This window comes from Rhinoderma darwinii, chromosome 2, assembly GCF_050947455.1.
Source record: "Rhinoderma darwinii isolate aRhiDar2 chromosome 2, aRhiDar2.hap1, whole genome shotgun sequence".
Taxonomy (NCBI): Eukaryota; Metazoa; Chordata; class Amphibia; order Anura; family Rhinodermatidae; genus Rhinoderma; species Rhinoderma darwinii.
The window spans coordinates 34,922,851-34,942,478 of record NC_134688.1 but is presented as its reverse complement, the minus strand read 5'-3'; the positions used below and the strand labels follow the sequence as shown (position 1 = coordinate 34,942,478).

Below are 19,628 nucleotides of genomic sequence, written 5' to 3'. Positions count from 1 at the left end.
CCCAGATTGCGACCCCCTTATGCATGTCATGGACACCAGGGCCTCTGTGTGACTGGTTGCAACCTCTTCACCCCTATAGTTATGTTCCCTGGGTTTACACTAACATTACAAAATGTGTTCAATGTCTGACTCGCCCTGTGATAGAAAATGAAATGTGTGAAAGTAAATATATTATTATTCGTTTTAGATATGTGGTTATTTTATATATATATGTTTTAAACCCATTATGTATTTTACAGACATTTATAACATCTGAATATGTGGCACCAGTGACAGCCGACATGCTAGAAGATCCACTGTATATATGTAAGTATTATAGCAAATAACAACCTATAGAAATTCTATAATCTGATGTCATCCAGAATGTTCCTATAGAGACACATGACAAGACTGTGGGAACAAATTCTCTAATGTTACAGACCTGTCAACCAGGGCCGGCCTTAGGGGTGTGCGACCTGTGCGGTTACACTGGGTGCATTACCTGTCACTACTGAATGGGGCACTGCTGGCATTGATGTCTTGAGCACCCAGGGCCTGCACACCTAATCCCTCAGTTGGTGCAAAAACCTAAGGAAAGGGCACTGCTCAGGATGCGGATACATTCCCTTGATAATGGATTACATTACAGTGTGGCAGACAATATCTGTCTGGCGGTGTTATTTGGGCACTGTATGATTGCATTATTTGAGTACTATATTGTACTCAAAGCTGAATTCACACGCTGCAGATTTGCTGCGCGGCAAAATTCACAAGTGTTACAGATGTATTTTACTGCAACTCTGTATTATTATAGAAATGCTCCATAAAGAAGATATTATGATACTAGAAATATATAAGGGACTTGTTATTTAGGTAATTTCCTAATACACCGTTGGCTTATGGGGGAGCACACAGCGCACACAGAGTGTCTACATTACCAGTACTGCAGTCTGTGCGCCACCATACAGGTCCGTCCACATGAAATTGCTGTGTACATGAGCCCTAATGTACATTTCCTTCATTGTTGGGTGGTCTATACTGAGCACACGTCTGTCTGAAGATTTGAAACTACACAATTATCCTTTTTTCCAGAACACCTTAAGATCGGCTGCCTGCTGCCAGGGGGACTCTCCGAAGCAATATCTCATCTATACAAGGTGCGTCTATCATTAGTTACTATATGCAGTATCCACCAATACCCTCCACAGTTAGAATGACACTTTTTTATGCCCTGGGTAGGAATGCCTCTTTTGTATGCCTCCACAGTAAGGAAGCCCCCTTTTGTAAGCCTCCACTAAGTATTTTTATGCCCCTATTAATAGCGCCCCCTTTGCGCCACAAAAATAAAAAATAATACTCACCTAATAGACAAAGAACTTGGTCAGACATTCTGATTCCTATGAAATCAGTGGCCTGGCGCATACGATGTAATTTAGTGACGTCATCGCGCTGGGCCGCTGACGTCATCAGCATACTCCCAGTGCCTCGTAGGCTACAGGCCTGAACTAGGCCATGGCCTACGAAATCATACGGCAGAGCAGGAACACAATGGCTCCCTGCGCCGTCATGGTTTGTCCAATTTCAGGGGCATATGGGGCCCCATCGCTGGGCCCCGGGCAGTCACCCCATTAACACCTTTGGTAATCCGCCACTGGTTGGGGTCAGGTCTCTGCTCTAGATAAAAATGTTTCCATTGATTGGGATTTGTACTAATACATTGTCCCTCTTACTCCTAGCATTAATTCCTCATAAGAGTTGATGACAACCACACGTCCCAGGAGGGCAAGTCAAAGAATAAGCAGAGCCCTCCACCTCACATCACATAAGGTTCTACATTCAGCCAGACGTATTCAGTAGGAGAGTCCAAGGTCAGTGTATTTTATTTCCTGCATCTCTACACGATCACACAGGGCGCATTACTGGTCAATACTGAAGGGGGCACCACCACCATAGATACACAGAGCACCCACAGCTTGTACTCCCGATCCAGCACTTTGTACTCAAATCTAAAAAAACACAAAAACATGCAATCCCTAGTTGTTATAATTGTTATTTAGGCACTATATGATTACATTATTTGGGTACAACATGGTACATCATAAGTGGGAGGGGGCCCATAGAAGATACTGCACAGGACATCAATAAACCTAAGGTCGGCCCTGGATGTAACATAATAACTGCAGCAGTAACATGCCGTCCACACTGACATGACCGCTGTGGTCTAGTAAGCAAAGACAACAGAACCACCAGCGCAGGAGCCACAGGAATATAGAAGATGAGTAGTGACTATTCGTTATTGTTAGCCATATATATACTGAGGTTTGTAGAACTGTCAGAAAAACCTAATACCCCATGTTCTACTCTCTCGACTCCAGTCCAAAAGACTCCACAATAGACAAATTAGATGTATTCCATTAAGGATAAGTTTATATAGGAGAATAACAATAAGCTCCTGGTCCCGGATATAAAATCTATATCCTGGTCCTCTAACTATTATGTGCCATTATACTGCTGGTGTTATTTGTGTGGCAGAGGGGCATTGGACTCGTCGTGTGATAGAAAATTAAATGTGTGAAAGTAAATATATTATTATTCATTATAGATATGGCGTTATTTTATGTATGTGCATTAAACCCATTATGTATTTTACAGACATTTATAACATCTGAATATGTGGCACCAGTGACAGCCGACATGCTAGAAGATCCACTGTATATATGTAAGTATTAAAGCAAATAACCTATAGAAATTCTATAATCTAATGTCATCCAGAATGTTCCTATAGAGACACATGACAAGCAAGACTGTGGGAACAAATACCCCAATGTTGTCAATAGGCTGAACATATATTTGTTGATATGATGAACTATACCAGGCACACGTCATAATATATTTACAATTTAAACTTTTTGTTCCAGAAATACTTAAGATCGGCTGCCTGCTGCCAGGGGGACTCTCTGAAGCAATATTTAATCTATATGCGGTATGTCCATCATTACTTACTATATACAGTACCCGCTAGTAGCTCTTTGCACTGAAAAAGTCATGAACGGGCAAAATTCCCATAAGAAACCACAAGGAGGGCCATGTGGCCCCCACGAAGAGAGGGGTAGTAGTGGGAAGTCTTAGATAGTTGGCAGGGATAGGGATAGTGTAGGTAATGTTTTTGTTTTTTTTTCTAAATGGAGCTGTCCACATGTCTGGGAGTGCCGAGTAGTCTACGGGGAAAGGTATTGGCCTGAAGATAGATGCAAAGACCATTAGTTGAGGGGATTAGGGGTGGAGTAGCGTAGCGAGATTTAAGGCAGGGGCTCCTTGCCAAGAACATTTGCAACTCATCAAGACCTGGTACAAGCATTCGCAAGCGCTTGGGGAGAAGTAGCGTGAGAGTCAGGATGCCGGCGGCTGCTGCAACTACTTGCAGTGGACACATTAGTGCCTTTGATCTCACAGCGCCATTGGTGAAAGTTCGGTAGCCCTAATTTAGGCCTACTCTATTAAATCACAACTGGAGGTGGCCATACCACAGAAATGAAATAGACAAGGAGTTGAGTAAGTTACATTATCCAGTCATTATCTGCAGACATGGGTGACAATGGATGCTGGCAGAATGTTTTTATATTTATAAGACTCAAGCAGAAAGCAGTGGAAGGGGTCAGGATATCGCCACATATAGAGGGTCCACAAGTCATGCAGCACATGATGAGATACGTCTATGATTAGTTACTATATACAGTACCCGCCGGTCAATCTCTACACTTAACATCAATCCAGATGTGTCCTCTATTTTTCTGATTTGTAAATGTATTGAGCTGACAGCAGCTAAAGATAGGAGGGCAACCTACCTGCAACATATTGCCCCAAACGGGGACATACATAGACACCAGAGGGCCCCTGTAAAAGAACAGTATATGAGCCTTAGCTCTCCAACCATATATCATCTCCCATATCATAGAGTATCCCCTTATGTCTCTCCATCCTCCAGTAATTGTGAGCTATGAAATTCATTGTCTCAATGCTTTACATGCAATCTGACAGTAGGATGCTACTAGCTACTTTTAGGGTGATAGTGGACCCCCTTACCTGCTGGATCCCAATGCAGCTGCCCGGGTCTCACATATGGTATGTCCACCCATGATTTATGTGAGAAAGTCCAATGGGAAAAGCCCTCTGATAAGTTAAAAGATGGTTGCCCATTAGGCCTATGCATTTAATAGCCACTGATTTCATGTTGTGTAACCGCTGAGGGGTTATATTATATAATACTGTATATTGTAATGCCGTGGTGAAGAAAAGGTACAGGGTTCAGGAGCCTTCTCTACTACTTAGTGTAACAGCGCTTGGCACTTGTGCCAAGTATTCCACACTTAGCCCCAAACTTTGCTAGCAGTCAGGGGAGACACTGCTCACCTAACGGTTGTCATTACTACAAGTAATAAAAGCGAGCGGCAGAAAGCGGACCTATCCATGCTACCCGTCACCCTGGGGTCCACAGCGTTTAGCTGCAGGATTATAGGGGTATGGGTGGCAGGACTTCTAGTATAGTTACTCTCTGTATCTATTTGTGAATATGTGTATGAACCCTCTCAGAGACCCCATAATAGTTTACTGTTGTGATGCTCTATGTTCTGCCAATGACCTTAGATTAAAATCCTCCATAATCCGAAGCTCCCACTCTTTTGTCCAAGATTTTTCTCGCACTGCACCGTCCTCTGGAATGCGCTACCGCAGACAATCAGATTAATTCCCAATATCCACAGTTTTAAACGTGTCCTGAAAACAAATCTTTTTGGACAAGCCTATAACATTCCCTAATCAGACTCCTTTCCTTGGCCCCATTAGTCCTCAGAAAAAGATTCCTTCACACTCCTTGCACCGTACTGAATTTCATGTCCGTTATACACGGATACTGGCTGGTGACCGGCTAATGCAGACTTATGTGTACTACCCCATGCGTATAAAAGATGTCTGGACCATTGTACTGAACAAACACTTTTACACTTTGTGTCTCCCTTATTTCCTCATAGATTGTAAGCTCTTGCGAGCAGGGTCCTCAATCCTCCTGTCTGAATTGTAAACTAGCTTTGTCACTATGTAATGTCTGATATTGTCTGTTTATGTTCCCTCTAAATTGTAAAGTGCTGCGTAATATGTTGGCGTTATATAAATAAAGATTATTATTATTATTATTAAGGTGGGCCATGTGGCCCCCAGGAAGGGGCAGTGGTAGGGAAGTATGAAGAGTTTGGTAGGAATAGGCATAGTGTAGGCTAGGTTTTTTTTTTCGTTCAAAATGGAGGTTTGTACTTGAAGATTAGGTGTAAGATAATTGTGTGAGGGGATTAGGGGTGCAGTAGAGGTAATTGGTTGAGGGGATTAGGGGTGGAGTAGTGTAGGGGGATTTTAGTCAGGGTTGCCCTGCCTAAAAAGTTTGCGACACATCAAGGCCTTGAGGAGGTGGGAACTAGGGTGCTGGCGGCTACTGTAGTTCCTTGCACGTCAAGTTCAAAGCACCACAGGCTGGAAGTTCAGTCGGCTTTATTTGGGCCTGCTATTTCAATGTGAAACTGGAGGTGGCCATAGGACTACGATTCAATAAACAAGTAGTTGAGTGAGTTGTGTTATCCAGTCACGGTCTTCAGGCATGGGTGACAATGAATACTGGCAGAAGGTTTTTATATTTCCAGGAATCTGCAAAAAGCAGCAAAACGGACCAGGATATCGCCACGTATGGAGCCCCCACAAGTCATGCAACACAAGGGCTGTTTGGCTGGAAATGTCCTAGCATCGTAGAAACAAGGCAGGTATGAGTATAAGCCTAGCAAAAATTTGAGGGAACATGGCAGGATGATGGGCAAAATGCTAGGGCCCTTGTGCAGGGTTCCTGAGAGGGTGAGGGCAGCATGATCCCAGGAGGTCCTCATAGTCTGAACATGGGGGTTGCCAAAATGTTTACAACACAGGGTACTGTCATAATGTTTGTAATTACAGGAGCAGTTTTTTGGATCGTGAAGAGCAGCAGAGAAAGTAATTCACTACAGGACCACTGGAAGGACAGGTGACAATATGACTTGTAGTGAAGCAATGGAAGAAGAAGGCATGGCAACAGCAGGTGGGTGAGTCTGATTCTGATCTGTCAGATGATTATGAGTGGTCTAATGTTGAGGATAGTAGGGCTGATGGGCAAGATGTTGAAGATGCTGAACAAATGTTCAAACAGGATGAAAGAAGAAGGTAAAAGCAAGTAAAAACATTCCGGACAATGGTATCAAAAGTATCTGGAAGGGCTTCGGGGAAATAGGAACAAGGGTGCCGGCAGCTGCTGCAGCTCCTTGTCAAGGGAAAAAGAGGCAGATGAGGTTATTAGAGATTGGGTGAAGGGATTTTTTTTTTAAATATTGCAGTGTTATGGGGGTGAAGCAGGGCCCCCTTTTTAATCAGATGCCAATAAAAAGGAATGATGCCCATAAAGAAGGCTAAGTATATAATAAACTATATCTATTGCATCTAAATGAATCATCAGTTAACGATGTAATAGACAAGTAGTTGAGTGAATTGCATTACTCAGGCAGGAGTTGCAGGCATGGGTGACGATGGATATTTGCACTGTGTTTTTGTGCCTACAGGACTCAAGCGGGAAGCAGTGAAAGGGGCCAGGATAACGCCACACATAAAGCATCCAGAATTCATGCAGCACAAGTACTTGGACTTGGGATGTAATAGACTGTTCGGAAGCCATTTGTTGGCGAGGAAGGCAGTTGGCGTTCGAAACGCGTATGCGGTTTTGTATCACCACTTCACGAGTTGTGGTTTAAGAAGTTTGTTTCTAATAAAGTCCAAAGATTGGATCGCTAGACCATATTTTCTACTGTTTGCTGTACATTTGTTGGACACTGGTGGTCAGGGAGTCACGAAGATTGGTCATGGTGACCAACGACTACCTGGGTAGAAGACCAGAATCATGCAGGCAGGCATGCCTGTCCCTAGAAGTGGGATTGGTTGCTTGGTGATGCAGCAAAAGGACTTGGGATGCAATGGACGGTTCAGACAGCATGGTGTACATTGGCCGGACATAGGTCTTCATTTGTTAACAACCTGCAAGCAAGGCAGAAGTTTGTTTAAAAAACGAGTAATTGGTGAGGGCAAAGTAAGTCAGTTGCACGTTTTCCTTACACCCCGCCTATTTACATAGGTCAGACCCACAACCTTAAGTATTTGAATTACAAATAGTACACATGATCCCATTCAGCCCACCTAAAAGGAATACAGACCACACACCAAACCACCTATTGGCATACAGGCAGGGGTGGGATTCAAATTTTTAACAACAAGATCTCTTTTTTTCTCACAAAGACATATGCCCGGTGGAAAGGGAGCACTCGCTGTGTATCGCACCATGGAAAATGATTCTAATAAACAAATAAAACAATTACAATATTCCAAATACACCCTATATTAAAGTTGACTCTAAATAAAGAAATTCCATGTCCAGAATGTTTAACTGGATTTCCACACTATGTATATAATTACATAAGCCTACATATCTACTTACCCACCCACACATCATATTAAAATCACCAATTACATATAGACCTATATGCGCACATTCAATATAGTGAGCGTGCTCAGCCCATTTAGTTAGGCTGTGCACTGTGAGAAAGGTGGAGGACAGTGCGCCGTGCGCATTAAGCGATGAAAAAATCTCCCAGGCCAAGTTCGGTACATAAATACAACACCAGATCCAAAATCATACATATATATAAAACCAGAACCAAGCTCAGTACATAAATACAGCACTAGAACACAGCCCAGTACATAAATACAGCACCAGAACAAAGCTCAGTACATATATATACAACACTAGAACCAAGCTCAATACAAATGTACAACTCCAGAACAAAGCTCAATACATATATACTACACTGAAACCAAGCTCAATACATATATACAGCACCAAAGAGACGATCAGTACATATACACAGTACCAGAACAAAGCTCAGCACATAATACATCACCAGAACCAAGCTCAGTACATTCTGTATATACTGCACCACAACCAAGCTTAGTACATAAATACATCACAAAAACCAAGCTCGGTACATGTATATATGTTTTGAGCTTGGTTGTTATGATGCATATATGCACTATGCTTGGTTTTAGTTTTGTAGCCGCCAGCCATCCTGTCCTCTGCACCGGTGTATCTCTGCTCTGGGACGCCAGCATGCTACTCTCTCTTCCAGACTGTGCCCGTAGAGTGCGCGCTCGCTCACCAAGAATATTGCTCCCAAACTTTTCCAGCACACTCTGGACTTTTTAAGGAACTCCGCCCACTTCCTCAGTGCCTGAGCAATGTTGTTGCTGACCTTGTGTTGGTCTGCAAAGGTTCCGTAGCCTGTTTCTGTATCCAGCATCCGTGACAACTTCAGTATCCGTGTCTGGTGTCCGTGTCAAATCCCGTGTCCTTGAAGATTTCAGTATCCGTTGTCCATGACAAGTCCAGTATCTGCCTCCATTGTTCGAGACCAGTTCTGCTTCCGATAATAGAGCACAAGCCAGCTTCCGATAACCCAGCACAGGTCATCTTCCAATAATCCGGCACAGGCCCACTTCCAAAAATCCAGCACAAGCCAGCCTCCAGCTATCCGGCACCAGCCTGCCAACCAGATACCACTGACTAGTGACGGTCCTATATTTATTTGACCAGCTACTACTACATTATGTTGTAGTGGTCAAGCGTGTCCACAAACCCGGTGGTGTTACACTGAGCTCGATTCTGGTGCTGTATTTATATGCTGAGCTTGGTTCTGAAATTGTATATATGTACCGATCTTCTCTTTAGTGCTGTATATATGTATTGAGCTTCTCTTTGGTGCTGTATATATGTATTTTGCTTGGTTGTTCTGATGTATATAACTCCTGGACCAAGCTAAGTACATATATACAGCACCAGAACAAAGTACAGTACATATATGGAGCACAAGCACAAATAACCCCTGCCATATGTTTTGTATAGCATAAAACCACAGTTCCCAGTATAGCATGAACAATGGTAAGGATATGCTGGGAGTTGCTGTTTCACAAAAAAGAATGATACACCCATCATCTCGCTGCATATCATACAGTGACTACAGTACTGATCAGTAACAGGAAGAATAAACATTTACATTTAGTGAATGTAATGTCTTCTCAGATTGGAGTCGTTCTTTTTCTCTTTTCTTTTCCATCCAGTCCAGACCTCTATGATGACACCTCTTGGCCACGACCTATTTCTGCAGCGTTTGTCGCTCAGATGTCTTCGGAAGCTAATTTTTCCAATATTTCGCACCTATAAGCCAAGAAAAAATTCTCATGGTGCCACACTCTATGCCCCTGAATATAATAGTGTAATACCCTGTGTCCCTGAATATAATAGTGCTACACACTATGCCTCTGAAAATAATAGTACCATACACTGTGCCCCTGAATATAATAGTACCATACCCTGTGCCTGTCAAGATCTAGGGGTATGTGGACCAACTAAGCCGCTGTGCCCTAGTGGAGTGCCAGCTGGCAAAACAACAGTCTATATCAAAAGTCTATGCAAAGTCCTAGCACTAGAGTACCTGAAAGAGTCCAGACAGTAGCAGAGACTTTGGCACGGATGGAACTTGATGTGGCAGATGACGCTAGACGTGGCGGATGATACCAGATGTGGTATATGACAACAGGTGAGGAAGATGACACCAGTCATGGCGGATTATACCAGAGGTTGTATATGACAGCAGGCGTGGCAGATGACACAACACGACTCCAACACTAGATAAGGCACAGGAGCTAACACAGTACGGGATGTAGTACGGGGCTGTACCACAACATAACCATCTAATCTGACGGAGTTGGAGCAGTTTTGCCTGGAAGAATGGGCAAAGACTCCAGTGTCTAGATGTGCTAAGCCAATAGAGACTCACCCCAAGAGACTTTTCTCTGTAATGGCACCAAAAAGCGGCACCACGACAAAGTACTGACTTTCAGAGGGTGAATACATATCACAATAAAGTTGGGTTTTTTATCTTAATGATTGTTTGGTTCAAAATAAAAAATATTTTGCAGGTTCAAAATAAAAAATATTTTGTAGGTTCAAACCAGTAGGCATGTCATGTAAATCAAATGGTAGAAACCCCCTAATCTATCATGGATTCAAATGGGTGTAACCACTTAAATGGGATCTAATAGACAGTTCTGAACTTGCAGGATAACCAACTCCTGGATTTAATGGGGAGGGGGTGATGAGATTAGCCCAGGGGCTGTCTGCCTTGGTTTTGATTAGGGGAGATATGGATGTCCAAATGGATAATCAGCCCAAGAGCTTTGGATTTGGTTGAGGTGGGGGAGGAGAATCAATGGACCCGACCAGAATCTTTGGATTTGATGGAGGGAGAGGAATTGAGACCAGTCCAGAGGTTTTGGATTTGATGGAAGGGGGGGGGGGGATTAAAGTTCCTAGGGCGGAATAAACTCTAAATTTGACCCTGCCCGCTATACTTATTGTACAGCTTCATTGCTTAGTAAACACATGTATCCCAACCACATGAAGAGCATGAGTACAAGCCAATCCTATATTTCTCTATCTCTATAACTAGACAGGAGTAACATGAGTCATTGGTTTTGCTTGACGATTTGACAATACAGCATCTGGTTTATATCACTTCTGGAAAATTCTCCTATTTGGAGTTTCAGGATCTATAAAGCTTCTATAATGTAAGACTTATAATCGGTGATGGAACATCTGATTAATAACAAGGTGACAAGTACACAACTTTACAAGGTACAACAACAAGATTGGATTTCACATTTGACTCATTTTGGAGTACAACGTGTTATTACTTCAGATTATGGAAAGTTGTAAATGAAAAGTCAAAACTTTTATATAATATTTAATTTATTTATAAATCACAGAACTCTAGAGCACCAGGAATTTGGGTCTATACATAGAAGGAATAGTTTTCTCTACAGCTGTTTGAGATTTAGAAATCCTACAAAGAGTGTCTCTAGAGGACCTGGATCAACTGTGCATTACATGGACATCCTATTAATTTCAGTGGGAAACTGCAATGCTTCATATCCGCTGAGGTGGCGCTGTAGGGAAATTAAAAACTTCCTGTTAGGTTCCCCTGCAGATTGTGCTGATCACTGCAGGTATTTTTAGGGATTTTTCTAACAAAAAGGGAGAGTCAAAACCAGACCTTAAAATGGTTCTCCGCTTTGGACAATCTCTATTTGTCAGAAGGGTCCCTTGACAATAAGTAGACCACAAAGTGTCCCCCCTCGTCCCCATTGACCAGCTGTAATCTGTAAGGAAACCTGGCAGTGCGTATATATTTCATAAAGCCACACCACAGCGAAAATTAAAGCAACCATCCAGTTTTAAAAAGACATAAAAAAATTCATTAAAAACTGCAAAATTATGGTTAACTTAGGCTTTGTTCACATCTGCGTCGGGGTTCTGTCTACGGGTTCTGTCAGACCTTTCCGCCAGGGAAACCCGTGAACAAAAACCAAACGGAAACCATAGCTTTCCATTACTATTGATTTCAATGGTAATGCTTCCATTGCTTATGGTTTCCGTTCTTTTGGTGGAATCAATAGCGTAGGCAACTAGGTTCCGTTCATGGGTTCCCCTGAGGAAAGGTCTGACGGAACCCATGAACGGAAGCCCGATGCAGATGTGAACGAAACCTTACCTGTGTCCTTCTGTTTCTTGCTTCTGACACTGTTCCCTCTTGTCCGTTCTCTATTGTTCTGGATGCAAGATTGTCGCCGCTGTCTCAGGCTTGCATATGGAGACTTTTGTTTGCAAATCTGAGACATGCCCTCTGCTCCACTGCCCTCGGATGGACCAGCGCTGACGACGTCAGTGCTGATGACGTCAGCGCTGTGTCCATCTCTTCTGACACTTTCCCTGCTAGGATCTTGATGGAGTTCCAGCTACAGAAACATCCTCGCTGACAGCGCCGGGGACGTCAGGAATCAGCTTCTTGGATGTAATTATATCATTGTATGCTTGTAATTGCCATGTTTTATTGCCTGTGTTTTTTTTTTACAGGTATCCGTGTCTTGGATGTACATTTTTACAAATAAACTGGTGATAGAGAGCTGTAGTGGGGAAGTGTTTATTTCAATAACGTGTTTTTTTTAGTAATGGCAGTTTCTGACTGACGCCGCTCTATTAGGGTATGTTCACACGCAGTGTTTTCAGACGTAATTCGGGCGTTTTACGCCCCTAATACGCCTACAAACATCTGCCCATTGCTTTCAATGGAAATTACGGTGTTCTGTTCCCACGAGGCTTCATTTTACGCGTCGTCAAAATACGGCGTGGAAAATGACGGCTCATCAAAAGAAGTGTAGGATACTTCTTGGGATGTTTTTGGAGGTGTTTTTCATTGACTCCATTGAAAAACAGCTCCGAAAACGGCCATAAAATACGCCAAGAAAAACGCGAGTTGCTACAAAAACGTCTGAAAATCCGGAGCTATTTTCGCCTGAAAACAGCTCCGTATTTTTAGACGTTTTAAGTCACTGCGTGTGAACATACCCTTACTATCGCTGGGGCTTGGTGTCAGCCAGAGGTATGCTATGTCCACGATTAGCTGACACTAACCCCTACTATTACACTGGTATCCAATGCCCCAGAGGTATCGGGAAGTGCTGGGAACAGTCAGGATCGGCCAATCTGATGAGACGGGACGATCCCGGGGCAGCCGCAGACTGGTATTTTTAGGAAGGGAAGGCACCAATAGCCATGAACCTTCACATCCTGATATTATCACACTGCGGCTGTTGGTTTTCCTTGGCTGATTTTGGAAATCCGGGGGAACTGCACATTGTTTTTAAAAATTATTTTTTTATATAAGATTTTTGGGATTTTCATCAAATAATTTTAAAAAATAACGTGCAGCCCCCTTGTATTTCCATAATCAGCATTTTATATTATATTTTATTTTATGGCATAAACAGCTAGTGTTTGGTTTAAAAACTTTTTTCAGTTAAATTAAAAGTTTGTCTCCCCCTTTAACCACATTGTACTACACTGAGTGTTTCCTCCTTATATTGTAATTGTATCTCACACGAAGCACAAACTACACTACAAACATACAACTTCCTATTATGCAGTCTACTGTTTGCTGATAAACTAGAAATTCTGCATACTTTTATGTAAAACTTTCATCTAATGGGTACAATGTGAAAATAATGTTTTCTTAACCCCTTTCCGCTGCAGCCATTTTTCGTATTTTTACTTATATTTTTCCTCCCCACCTTCCAAAAGCCAACTTTTTTATTTTTCCATCTATATAGCCATCTTAGGGCTTGTTTTTTTTTCGGGATGAGTTGTATATTTTCACGACACCATATATTGTACAATATAATGTACTGGGAAACTGGAAAGAAAGTCTTTGTGGGGTGGAATGGGAAAAAAAACTTTGATTCCTCTATTTTTTGGGGGTCTTTGTGCAGTAAATATGACATTTAACTTTATTCTGCGGGTTAACACAATTACTGCGATTTTATGTTTTTTTTATATATTTTACTACATTTACAAGGAAAAAAATGATTGTTAAAAACTAAAATGTGCCCTATTCTGAGAGCGATTATTTTTTTACATTTTCTGTCTATTGAGTGGTGTGAGGGCTTATTATTTGCAGGTCGAGCTGTAGTTTCTATTGGTACCACTTTGGGGTACATAATACTTTTTAATCACTTTTTATTTAATTTTTTTGGGGAGATGAAGTGACCATAACACAGCGATTCTGGCATTTACATTTATTTTTTTGCGGCGTTCACCGTGTGGGTTAAATAATGTTATGTTGTAATACTGTAGTTCAGATTTTTATGGAAGCAGCGATACCAGTTATATGTGTAGTATTGTAAAGATATATAAAACTAGGGTCAGTGGCGTAGCTATAGGAGTTGCACCAGTCGCAATTGCATACAATTACCATCCTGCTTCCGGAGCGCAGCAGAGGTCCTGACGTCACAGCGCTGTGCACAGCGCATAACGTCACAACGCTATGCGCCGCGCACAGCATCCTGATCCTGGATAGAGTCAGGACATCAGCTGCGGCTGAAGAGGAAGGTAAGATTAATATCCCAGTCTGCTGAAGCTGATTGGCGGGGTCCGACTCCCGGGACCCCCGCCAATCAGCTGTTTTGAAGGAGCTGCAGTGCTCGTACGAGAGCTGGTGCTTCCCCTTCATTCCGGTCACTTGCTCACACTGTGAATCCGTGTCGGCGATTCACAGTGTGAGCGAGTAAGGGAAATGAAGGGGAAGCAGCTCTCGTACGAGCGCTGCGGCCCCTTCAAAACAGCTGATTGGCAGGGGTCCCGGGAGTCGGACCCTGACCCATTAGCTATTGATGGCCTGTCCTGAGGATAGGCCATCAATGTTTAGGGACTGGACAACCGATTTAAGCCTACGATGTAGCAAGCTTAGAGGGCCCATGAGACAGGATCACAGATTGTGTGATGCTGTCAGCTGGGCACTGTATCTAAGCCAATCACATGGTAGGCTTAGATACATGGCCCATGTGTGATCCTGTCTAAGGGGCCCCGCATATCAGCATACCACATGGTAGGCTTAGATACAAGGCTCCAGCAGACAGTAATCTATAAACTATATTACTTCCGCCTTAGTATTGGCCGCTGGCTGATTGACAGCGTCCATTACGAAGGCGGGGTTTGGTGTTAGCCAATGCATGAGGCTAACACTAAGCCCCATTATTACGCCGGTACCCACCGCCACCAGGGGTGCTGGGAAGAGCCGGGTACGATCCAGTACCTGACCATCTGTAGTGATGGTCGGGTAATGGGGCAGCTGCAGGCTGGTATTATCAGGCTAGGAATGGCCAGAAACAGCGGACATTTCGCCCCCGGTAATGCTAACCTGCTGCTGCTTTATTGTATCTGGCTGGTTATGAAAAATGGGGGGCCCCAAAGTCATTTAAAAAAAAAAGTTGTAAAGAACGATGTGGTGACCCCCCCTATTTTCATAACCAGCTAGATACAACACAGCAGCAGCCTAGCATTACCAGGGTGGGGAGGGCCACTGTTTTTAGCCTTCCACAGCCTAATACTACCAGCTTGCGACCGCCCCGGTGCCTGACAATCACGAGAGATTGTCGGGTACTGGTTCGTACCTGGCTCTTCCCAGTAACCCTGGTGGCGGTGGGTACAGGGGTAATAATGGGGCTTAGTATTAGCCTCTACACCTGCTAACATTAAGCCCCGCCTTAGTAATGGAGGTTGTCAATCAGTCAGCAGCCATTACTAAGGCGGTAATAATAAAGTTTAAAAATAATACTAGGGCATAGAAAAAATATTTTATTGAAATAAAAAAACACAACCCTCATTAACCATTTTTGTTAAGGATCTGCCAGGCACAGCTTCTATGTATACGCCCATAGATAATCAGTCTGCACCTGCTTTTATGTCTGTGAGACTGACTCCATCTTCCACCACTCAGGATGGCAGGCTTAGGAGTGGGAGAGCCTATCACAGCCTGGCCAGACGGAGCTAGCTCCCGCCCTCTGTCTATTTATACCTGCCTTTCCTGTTCCTCCTTGCTTGTGATTCTTCTGTTTGGTTTCCTAGCCCTGCTGCAGCTTCTGTACTATTTGACCCTGCTTCATATGACCCTGGCTTACTGACTACTCTCCTGCTCTGCGTTTGGTACCTCGTACACTCCTGGTTTGACTCGGCTCGTTCACTACTCTTGTTGTTCACGGTGTTGCCGTGGGCAACTGCCCCATTCCCCTTTGCTTCTGTGTACCCTTGTCTGTCTGTCGTGCACTTATTGAGCGTAGGGACCGTCGCCCAGTTGTACCCCGTCGCCTAGGGCGGGTCGTTGCAAGTAGGCAGGGACTGAGTGGCGGGTAGATTAGGGCTCACGTGTCTGTTTCCCTACCCCCATCATTACATAATCACAAGCCCTTTACCTAGTCTACCCTGGTCCCTCACACTACTATGGACCCCCTTGAGACCCTGGCTCAGCAAATGCAGGGTCTCTCCCTACAGGTCCAGGCCCTGGCTCAGAGGGTAAACCAGCCTGATGCTACCATGGTAGTGCCCCTCACCTCACCTCTTGAACCCCACCTCAAGTTGCCTGACCGGTTCTCAGGGGACCTGGAAGACTTTTTTCTCCTTTCAGGAGAGTTGTAGGCTCTATTTTCGCTTAAAGCCCCACTCCTCAGGTACTGAGAGCCAGCGGGTGGGTATAATTATGTCCCGGCTCCAGGAAGGGCCCCAAGAATGGGCCTTCTCCTTGGGCCCTGACGCCCCTGAACTTTCCTCCGTTGATCTTTTCTTTTCTGCTCTCGTACTCATTTATGACGAGACTGACAGGACTGCCTTTGCCGAGAGTCAGCTGGTGACCTTACGTCAGGGTAAGAGACCTGTGGAGGAGTATTGTTCTGACTTTAGGAAGTGGTGTGTAGCTTCTCGGTGGAATGACCCTGCCTAAAGGTGCCAGTTTAGGTTGGGTCTGTCGAACGCCCTGAAAGACCTGCTAGTTAGTTATCCCTCTTCTGAGTCCCTAGACCAGGTTATGGCTTTAGCGGTATGACTTGACCGGCGTCTCAGGGAACGACAACTGGAATGTTTTTGTGTTTTCCCCTCTGACTCCCACATGATGCCTCCCGAGGTTCCGTTGCTTCTTTCTTCCACGGAAGACTCGGAGGTACCTTTGGAACTCGGGGCCTCCGTGTCCCCCCGACAACGTAGAGAGTTCCGCAGGAAGAATGGTCTCTGCTTCTATTGTGGGGATGACAAGCATCAAGTGAACACCTGTCCTAGGCGTAAGAATAAGCAGCCGGAAAACTTCCGCACCTAAGTGATCATCGGGGAGGTCACTTGGGCGCACAGGTATTTCCCGTAAATATGAAAACTAATAAAATCTTGCTTCCCTTTCCAGTCTCTTTTGGTGGTAGGTCTGCTACCGGCAGTGCCTTCGTGGATTCAGGGTCTTCTGCTAATATCATGTCTGTGGAATTTGTTATGTCTCTAGCTATGCCTTTGTTTGATTTGCCTAAACCTGTCCCGGTAGTGGGTATCGACTCCACTCCTCTTGCTAATGGTTATTTTACACAGCATACCGCAGTTTTTGAACTCCTTGTTGGCTCCGTGCATTTGGAGCAGTGCTCTGTACTGTTGATGCAGGGATTATCGTCCGATTTGGTTTTAGGCCTTCCCTGGTTGCAGTTGCATAATCCCACGTTTGACTGGAATACTGGGGAGCTTACCAAATGGGGTAATGAATGCTTGACGTCATGTTTTTCTGTTAATTCTATTTCTCCCCCTGAGGAGGTGAACACGCTACCTGAGTTTGTTCAGGACTTCGCTGATGTTTTCTCTAAGGAGGCCTCCGAGGTGTTACCTCCTCATAGAGAATACGATTGCGCCATCGATTTGGTACCAGGAGCTAAGTTCCCTAAGGGTAGGATATTTAATCTCTCTTGTCCTGAACGTGAAGCCATGAGAGAGTATATCCAGGAATGCCTGGCCAAGGGTTACAGTCGCCCCTCTACTTCTCCTGTAGGTGCTGGCTTCTTCTTCGTAAGGAAGAAGGATGGTGGTCTTAGGCCATGCATTGACTACCGTAACTTGAATAAGGTCACTGTAAGGAATCAGTATCCCTTCCTTTGATTCCTGATCTCTTTAATCAGGTTCAGGGGGCCCAATGGTTCTCTAAGTTTGATCTACGGGGGGCGTATAACCTTAACCGCATCAAAGATGGGGATGAGTGGAAGACTGCGTTTAACACGCCCGAAGGTCATTTCGAATACCTCGTCATGCCCTTTGGGTTGTGTAATGCTCCCACGGTCTTCCAGAATTTCATAAATGAGATTTTAAGAGATTACCTGGGGGTATTTATTGTAGTGTACCTTGATGACATACTTGTGTTTTCCGAGGACTGGTCCTCCCACATTGAGCATGTCAGGAAGGTTCTCAAGGCCCTTCGGGAAAACAAACTGTTTGCGAAGACCGAAAAATGTGTGTTTGGGGTGCAAGAGATACCATTTTTGGGTCAAATCCTCACTCCTCATGAATTCCGCATGGACCCCGCCAAGGTCCAGGCTGTGGCGGAATGGGTCCAACCTGCCTCCCTGAAGGCGTTACAGTGCTTCTTGGGGTTCGCTAATTATTACAGGAGATTTATAGCTAACTTCTCGGTCATCGCTAAGCCTCTTACGGACCTCACTCGCAAAGGTGCTGATCTCCTCCGCTGGCCTCCTGAGGCTGTCCAGGCTTTTGAGGTCCTTAAGAAGTGCTTTATCTCGGCCCCGGTGCTGGTTCAGCCCAACCAAATGGAGCCATTTGTCGTGGAGGTTGACGCGTCCGAGGTGAGAGTGGGGGCTGTCTTGTCCCAGGGTAACAGTTCCCTCACCCATCTCCGTCCCTGTGCCTACTTCTCCAGGAAGTTTTCGCCCACTGAGAGTAACTATGACGTGGGCAGCCGCAAACTCTAAGCCATTAAATGGGCATTTGAAGAGTGGCGCCACTTTTTGGAGGGGGCTAGGCACCACCTAACGGTCCTTACCGACCACAAGAATCTGGTCTTCCTAGAATCTGCCCGGAGGCTAAACCCGAGACAAGCTCGATGGGCGTTGTTTTTTACTAGATTCAACTTTTCACCTATAGGGCTGGGTCTAAAAATATTAAAGCTGATGCACTGTCGCGTAGCTTCATGGCCAGCCCTCCTTCGGAGGAAGATCCTGCTTGTATTTTGCCCCCAGGTATAATAATATCCACTGTTGATTCTGACTTAGTCTCCGAAATTGCAGCTGATCAGGATTCAGCTCCCGGGAATTTTCCTGAGAATAAGCTGTTTGTTCCCCTGCAATTAGGGGTAAGGGTACTCAGGGAAAATCATGACTCTGCACTATCTGGCCATCCAGGCATCCTGGGTACTAAGCACCTAATTTCTAGAAACTATTGGTGGCCTGGCTTGCCTAAAGACGTTAAGGCCTACGTCACCGCTTGTGAGGTTTGTGCTAGGTCCAAGACTCCCAGGTCCCGACCAGCGGGCTTACTATCTTCTTTGCCCATTCCCTAGAGACCTTGGACCCATATGTCCATGGATTTTATCACCGATCTGCCTCCATCTCAAGGCAAGTCGGTGGTGTGGGTTGTAGTCAACAGCTTTAGTTAGATGTGCCACTTTGTGCCCCTCAAGAAATTACCCAATGCCAAGACGTTAGCTACCTTGCTTGTCAAACACATCCTGCGTCTCCAAGGGGTTCCTGTCAATATTGTTTCTGACAGAGGGGTACAATTTGTTTCATTGTTTTGGAGAGCCTTCTGTAAAAAGTTGGAGATTGATCTGTCCTCCTCGGCCTTCCATCCTGAAACTAATGGCCAAACTGAGAGGACTAATCAGTCCCTAGAACAATATTTAAGGTATTCTATTTCTGACTGTCAATATGATTGGGTCTCCTTCATTCCCCTCGCCGAATTTTATCTTAATAACTGGGTCAGTAACTCGTCAGGGGTCTCCCCCTTTTTCTGTAATTTTGGGTTTAATCCACGGTTCTCCTCCGTTTCACCTGGTGGTTCCAACAATCCCGAGGTAGTTGTCGTTCATTGGGAACTGTGCACAGTCTGGGCCCAGGTTCAG

At 44.5% G+C, this 19,628-nt stretch overlaps 1 long non-coding RNA gene across 1 annotated transcript; it reads left to right on the top strand.

Moving 5' to 3' along the window:
• Positions 1-2,903: 2,903 nt before the first annotated feature.
• LOC142740442 (uncharacterized) lies at positions 2,904-6,850 on the top strand. Its single transcript, XR_012880674.1, has 3 exons — positions 2,904-5,783; positions 5,971-6,091; positions 6,606-6,850. It is a non-coding gene; the product is annotated as an uncharacterized LOC142740442 (long non-coding RNA).
• The last annotated feature ends 12,778 nt before the right edge of the window (positions 6,851-19,628 follow it).